This window comes from Schistocerca serialis, chromosome 2 (genome assembly GCF_023864345.2).
Source record: "Schistocerca serialis cubense isolate TAMUIC-IGC-003099 chromosome 2, iqSchSeri2.2, whole genome shotgun sequence".
NCBI classification, from domain to species: Eukaryota; Metazoa; Arthropoda; class Insecta; order Orthoptera; family Acrididae; genus Schistocerca; species Schistocerca serialis.
This window is the reverse complement of record NC_064639.1, coordinates 1012125461-1012133155: the sequence shown is the minus strand read 5'-3', so window position 1 is coordinate 1012133155 and position 7695 is coordinate 1012125461. Positions and strand designations below refer to the sequence as shown.

Below are 7695 nucleotides of genomic sequence, written 5' to 3'. Positions count from 1 at the left end.
TTTACCGGCGTGACGTATGGCTAATGAGGAGGTGCTCGACCATGAAATCCAATTTTTCTCAACATACTACTTGCAGTGGACCCTGATGCAATTCGGAATTCCTGTGTGATGGTCTGAATAGATGTTTGCCTATTATACGTTACGACCCTCTTCAACTGTCGGCGATCTTTGTCAGTCAACAGTCTCCTGCGAGAGCTTCTGTTAAGTTTGGAAGGTAGGAGACGAGGTACTGGCGGAAGTAAAGCTGTGAGGACGGGACTTGAGTTGTGCTTGGGTAGCTCAGTTGGTAGAGCACTTGCCCGCGAAAGGCAAAGGTCCCGAGTTCGAGTCTCGGTCCAGCATACAGTTTTAATCTGCCAGGAAGTTTCAAGTTCTTCGTTATTTTTTCCCCTCCATTCGAAAAGACGTAGCTCTTGCTAACGTAGTTAAATTTATCACTTCCGAAAAGGTGCGTTTTAATTTGTAATTAGCATTTCAGTCGTTGGTAATATACAGACCCAAAAATGTCTGTGCATTACAACCTTTTAACGCATTCAACTGCTGGTATCTGCGCGCACGATAACCTGATTGACTAATTTCAGTGCTAAATAACTCCGAATCGGCGCAACGTATCGAATTTTGTTCTTAAGAATTATTTCTCAACACAAACTTCTCTGCAACAACCTTACCAGGTTCTCAGACTGTTCTGACCATCTATTTGTACCCTGATTGTTTACATCCATATTAGTAATTTCTGAACCTTCTCAGATACTCAAACTAATTTTGGTAGAAAATATTTTATGTAGTCCCTGTTAAATTGAAAAACTTTCTCAGCGAAAATTAAATGTAGAAGGCCATTTGTCATGGCTTTGTAGCTAAATTTCACGAAATTACGAAGAAATCGTTCTAACACAGTGATATAAAATCTTGGTCATTGGTTTCATTATCGTGCCGTTTATATGTGTTACACATGCTTTATTGCCTCCGCAATGAGACATACATTTATCTAATTTTACTGTTCAGCATTGTATAACTGTAGTGCTTGTAACTCTTATTCATTTATTTGCCTATATGAACGTAGTTCTTGGCTGTGTTTCTAGTCAGTGAAACACAAAAGCACTCCGTCTTCAGGCCACAGCTGGCCCATCGGGACTATCTGACCGCCGTGTCAACCTCAGCTGAGGATGAGGATAGGAGAGGCGTGTAGCCAGCGTACCGCTTTCCCGGTCGCTAGGGTGGTTTTCTTTGATCGGAGCCGCTACTATTCGGTCGAGTAGCTCCTCAATTAGCATCACGAGGCTGAGTGCACCCCGAAAAATGGAAACAGCGCATGGCGGCCCGGATGGCCACCCATCCAAGTGCCGGACACGCCCGACAGCGCCTAACTTCTGTGATCTGACGGGAACCCTGTGTATCCACTGCAGTAAGCATGTGTGTCATGGAAGTTCCTTTCGTTATGTCAGCTGGTTTCGACCAATCAGGAAACAGGGTGGATTTTCATTGCTACAGTGTTTAGGCGTCGAGAGAACTTTAAATGTGATAGATATCTGGTGTCTGTATTGTTTACGTCTCAGAAAGCGTCACACTACTGTATTGTAAAGCCAGTGCCCATAATACTTTAGTCCGCATGGTTTTAAAATTCCATGAATTCATGTAACAATTATTCTTTCGTTTTATATTTCTTGCTTTTGTTTATTCCGACATCTTAGGCTCAGTCCAGTAGCAATGTGTCAGGTTTCCTACTTCTCCTCCTTTTCTTTCAACTTTTTTCATTAGATTCTGGCTACATTTGAAAAATAATTTTTTTCTTGCAATTTTACACAATACATTTACTTATGGTGGAAATGGTACTAGAGTTGACCGTGTTTTGTTACAGGTTTAAAATTAATATGTTCATGGCTACATGGACTGGACGATTATTTAGAAACGACTCAATTACTTGCTTGTAACTGACTGTGGGGCACGTACAAATGGGGGCAGAACAGAAGGCAAGAACGTTACACACGGTCGTAAGATTTCTTTATCTCTGGAGACAGGAAGAGAGAAGATCTACGTAAGTTGAGTTGTTGGTATAGGAGTAGCATTAGGGGTAGGATAAAATTGTCATGGATCCTAAGCGACAGTGGGTAATGAGGAGTGGAAAATGTTGTTCAGCGAGTTTATGGATCCCTTCGGAGACTCTGCACTCAGTGACCTTGATGACGCTTGAAGCAAAGTTGACAATTGGTAGGAATAGCTACCTGTATCAGGTCTTCCACGGCTTGGAGCAGAAGCTGGTGCGAAATTCTGTGATACACCGGCAGCTGAAAAAGTAAAGGCTTCTTTTCTGCTGCTTGTGTACTGACATTAGTGATATAAAAATGACAGGAATCTACTTCAATGTTGTCTTCTTGCGTCTGCTGTGTTCGTTCGATGAATGGTGGTATTCGTGGAGATTTCAGAGCGTGTACACACTCAGAAATAATTTTTTTTTACTCTAAAGAGGTTATTTGCAGACTGCAGCTGTAGTGTATAAAAGCACAAGAGAGAAGAATGGAGGTGTTTGAGTTTCTATAATTCCATCTTGTACAAATTTACGAGTTGGAGAAGTGGGAAAAAAAGAATTGAAATGTTTGATGTGTGGTGTTACAGAAGGATATTGAAAACTAAGTAAACTTATGGGATAGAAAAAGAGGAGGTCTCCGCCGAAGAATCAGCGAGGAGGGGAGATTTGGGGGGAAAAAAACTAGACGACGAGGTAGAAGTGTTAGACATATGTTAAGACATCAAGGAATACCACCGAGCGAGGTGGCGCAGTGGTTAGCACACTGGACTCGCATTCGGAAGGACGACGGTTCAATCCCGTCTCCAGCCATCCTGATTTAGATTTTCCGTGATTTCCCTAAATCGCTTCAGGCAAATGCCGGGATGGTTCCTTTGAAAGGGCACGGCCGATTTCCTTCCCAATCCTTCCCTAACCCGAGCATGAGCTCCGTCTCTAATGACCTCGTTGTCGACGGGACGTTAAACACTAACCACCACCACCATCAAGGAATACCTCCTGTGTTACTTGGGGGAGCTGTGGTGAAAGGCAGTGCATACAACCATTGTTTGAGAACGTAGGGCATTTTTTTGATCTATGGGTAAGGTCTTTAACGAGTATTCAGAAACGTCCTGGATTTCGGGTGAAACTCTGATCTCTTTCTAAATTCCGAAAAAGTCATCCACAATGGCGGTCGAAGAGTTCCCACATAAGAAGTCACCCTCCTTCTACCATCGGCGTTGACAAGGAAGGATAGAGGTTTAGAGCACCCTCTTGCCCTTTCAGGGGGGGGGGGGAGAGTTTACCAAAAGTCGGATGAATTAGTAATGATCAGTGGAATGAGGATGAAGAAGGAAATGGAAAAAACTGCATAAAGGCACATTAGATCAGAGGCGGCCAAGAATTCCGCTCGCGAGCCATTCCCTCGCACGAGTGCCACAGAGTTCATACTGGCTGCCCACTCCCTCCAATGCCACAGTACGTGTGTCTTAGAGTGAAAAGGGAGAAGAGAGGAAAGCTATTACTGTGCGCCTTCTAAATGGCAACGCAGTCGTACTGCATACGACTTGGTTTTATGCTTCACATTTCTCAACAACAAAGATCCGAAACGAGACAAATTCCTAGATCTTTGCACTCAGGTTGCCACGTAATCGTGACTTATTTAATTTCATAATGGGAAAAAAATGTCTTTCACACATGAGCCGTGTGCGTGCCTAGCGAGTTGAACACTTTCTTTGGTAGTTCAAGGTCTTTGGTCTGTCTCTGTGGTAGGGAGGAAGACGATTGTCGAGGTGGACGGTGAGCAGTGCTGTATGGTGGAGCGCACGTGCTTCTTGGCGAGTAATCTTGCAGGATTGCTGGCGCAAAAATTTCCTGATGTGAGCGTCCTGAACCGGCGTTTACCGCACAGCACGGTGCGTTTATTGACATCCTGGTTGCGCTAGTTCGCGTGGTCTCCGGTTTCATCTAGGAGAAGTCAGTGTGGTTCGGCGACGCCCCGGCCTGCCATCATCGTGGGATTTTGCCCGACACGGGTCAACGTCTTTGGTTTTCCCGTACCCGGACAGCGCCACGTCCTGCCTCCGCTTATTTATGGACGAACGTAACTTGTAATGTTCGCCAGAAAGTTGTTTCAACTGTCTGCTGTGTCTTGTTACCTGTTCCATATGTTAATCTAAAGATTGTAGCACTTTCGTAATCTCATTAAAGAGACGTGAAAACTCTACCTGACGAAAACAATGCGGTGTCCTGTATAGTTTTAAGGTAAAAGGATTTGTATTTAGAATGAGTATTGCAGTGCAGATCAGTCCGTTTCTTCTGCAAATGCACAGGGGTGCTCTCAACAGAAACAGCAAAAGTTCTGGAAATCAGCTCGAAAACAGATGTAATCGACTGGAAAACTACCCTTGTAGTTCTTTAAAGGCTACAATGAAGTCTTCAAACCTCGTATTTTCTTTAACGCTGGTGAGCTTGGGAAATGGACTATGTTTGTTTGAATGTTTTCCTTCTACAGTGCTATTTTCTTTTTAAGTGCACCAGCATCAAATCAGAAATAAGTTGTTTCTCATCTTGCAGTATCTTACTGAGACGTGGGTACGTAGGGAAAGGCAGAATTCGGTGTGGACGGGGCCATAATCAGTTAGCGTTGGTTGCTCAGTTTTTTTTAATCAGGTGCACTTTACCTGGAAACAATTGCAAATAAAGTTGACAATAACGAACAATTATCAAATTTGAGTTTTAAGACAAAATGTCTAATTAAAAAAATTCTTAAGCAAGCTGCACTCATGGCTGAAAGCCTTGTTGACCAGAAATTCATATTATTTGTCGGCTGAAGGCCCCAACAGTAATAATTCAAAGAACAATTTGACGGCTGAAGCCTGGATAGCAAATTCTTAAGAACCAGTTAAATTTCTCCAAGAGATACTAAAATACTTTTTTAAAAAAGACAATCATCAAAATTTCACTATTAAGAGACAATATCTAATTAAAATTTCTTAAGTTCAATTGCATTCACGGCTGAAGGCATTATTGACAAGAAATTAATATTATTTGTCGACTGAATGCCCCAACAGTAATAACTAAAAAAACAACAGCTGGACGGCTGACGGCCTGGATTTCAAATTTTTGAGGAGCAATTAAACTTCTTCGAGAGATATATAAAGAACAATCAACATTTCAGTGTTAAGATATTTTGTCTAATTAAAATTTCTTAAGACCAGTTGCACTCACGGCTGAAGGCCTTATTAACAAGAAATTCAAATTCCTTGTCAGCTGAAGGTCCAAACAGTAATAATTCAAAATTATAATATTTTTTAAAAAATCATCACATTCTGAACAAATGAAGAGACGCCGCCCATAAGGTAGGATGTTACTAGGTGTAGGTTGGTTGGTTGGTTGGTTTGGGGAAGGAGACCAGACAGCGAGGTCATCGGTCTCATCGGATTAGGGAAGGACGAGGAAGGAAGTCGGCCGTGCCCTTTGAAAGGAACCATCCCGGCATTTGCCTGGAGCGATTTAGGGAAATCACGGAAAACCTAAATCAGGATGGCCGGACGCGGGATTGAACCGTCGTCCTCCCGAATGCGAGTCCAGTGTCTAACCACTGCGCCACCTCACTCGGTCTAAATCAAGAGAGAAGTGTGCCTCAGACAGTGCTCCAAGGATCGACCTGGGAAAGTCACTCAACTTCGTAAACGATGAGACAGGCAGCCAAGAGTTGTATTAACTTAACCAGATGGCAACTCAAACTAGTGACAGTTTAATCGCAGACCAACACTCTTACAAAATCTACCTAACGTTTGATAACCAATACAATGATGGAATAACCCTGGCAAGACGGAAACGGCGGACAGCACTGCGTCTTCAGAATTCAGTGTTTAGAACATCCAGAAGCAGAAGGAACCACTACGACCGAAGTTGTCCAAAAGAAACAAAATATCCGAACCACAATCAAGGAGGCTGTCGAACTACATGCCTTACCGGACAGCAGCGGCAAGGCCAGGAAAGGTACACTGCCGCGAAAATACACTAACCTCCAGGGCAGGTAAATGGAGCGTTAGCGACCACTAGGCAGAAAAATACCGCTGTTTAAACTTCACCAATAATAACACAAGGAATTCAATGATTAATAATAAGAAGTGGAGGGCGGCTAATTAATTTCGCCAACTCTAAACACTCCCTCGTTGCTCTTCGTCTCAGCGGCCCTGTGTGCAGCAACATGCGAACAAATGGCGTGATCTCAAATACTGGAGGTTTCACTACTGGGGTAATGTTCACTCAACTCAAATATCTTGGGTCCGGTGAACAACGAGGTTGTGGCCCTCGCAACTACAGCCCCTCGATCTGACAGTGTCTGTGTGCCGCCAGCGGTCCCGGCATGTCCTCGTTCTGCCGGACCTCGCTCCTGCTCCGTCGCAACCGAACTCGCTGACGCACACCGACCCGGAAAACACATGACGTCCCTCCAGGGATAGTACCACAGTACTAGATACGGATAACCGCTGCTGCTGCCACTCGCGGACAGACAACGCTAGCAAACGTAGTGGCGACAGTAAACACAAGAAGAAAACGAGACGTCACTATCCCTATTACATGATGCCAACCTACCAACGCCACCAACGCGAGCCGCAACACGGCTCACTTACCGCGTGCCGTACGCAGTCTAGTCCATATGAGATACGTGATCTACAATCCACTCTGGACGTTCTTGTTTTCGCACCTACTCTTCATTTTCCTTCATAGATTTAACAATAGCGAGTTTTAAATAGATAAATGCTCCTGCCCTTCCTCTTGACTTAACCAACGACCTTTGAATTACACTCCTGGAAATTGAAATAAGAACACCGTGAATTCATTGTCCCAGGAAGGGGAAACTTTATTGACACATTCCTGGGGTCAGATACATCACATGATCACACTGACAGAACCACAGGCACATAGACACAGGCAACAGAGCATGCACAATGTCGGCACTAGTACAGTGTATATCCACCTTTCGCAGCAATGCAGGCTGCTATTCTCCCATGGAGACGATCGTAGAGATGCTGGATGTAGTCCTGTGGAACGGCTTGCCATGCCATTTCCACCTGGCGCCTCAGTTGGACCAGCGTTCGTGCTGGACGTGCAGACCGCGTGAGACGACGCTTCATCCAGTCCCAAACATGCTCAATGGGGGACAGATCCGGAGATCTTGCTGGCCAGGGTAGTTGACTTACACCTTCTAGAGCACGTTGGGTGGCACGGGATACATGCGGACGTGCATTGTCCTGTTGGAACAGCAAGTTCCCTTGCCGGTCTAGGAATGGTAGAACGATGGGTTCGATGACGGTTTGGATGTACCGTGCACTATTCAGTGTCCCCTCGACGATCACCAGTGGTGTACGGCCAGTGTAGGAGATCGCTCCCCACACCATGATGCCGGGTGTTGGCCCTGTGTGCCTCGGTCGTATGCAGTCCTGATTGTGGCGCTCACCTGCACGGCGCCAAACACGCATACGACCATCATTGGCACCAAGGCAGAAGCGACTCTCATCGCTGAAGACGACACGTCTCCATTCGTCCCTCCATTCACGCCTGTCGCGACACCACTGGAGGCGGGGTGCACGATGTTGGGGCGTGAGCGGAAGACGGCCTAACGGTGTGCGGGACCGTAGCCCAGCTTCATGGAGACGGTTGCGAATGGTCCTCGCCGATAC

General features: G+C 45.1%; 1 non-coding gene across 1 annotated transcript; it reads left to right on the top strand.

The window, feature by feature from the left end:
- The first annotated feature begins 267 nt into the window (after positions 1-267).
- Positions 268-342, top strand: Trnas-cga (transfer RNA serine (anticodon CGA)). The gene has a single exon. It is a non-coding gene; the product is annotated as a tRNA-Ser (tRNA).
- The last annotated feature ends 7353 nt before the right edge of the window (positions 343-7695 follow it).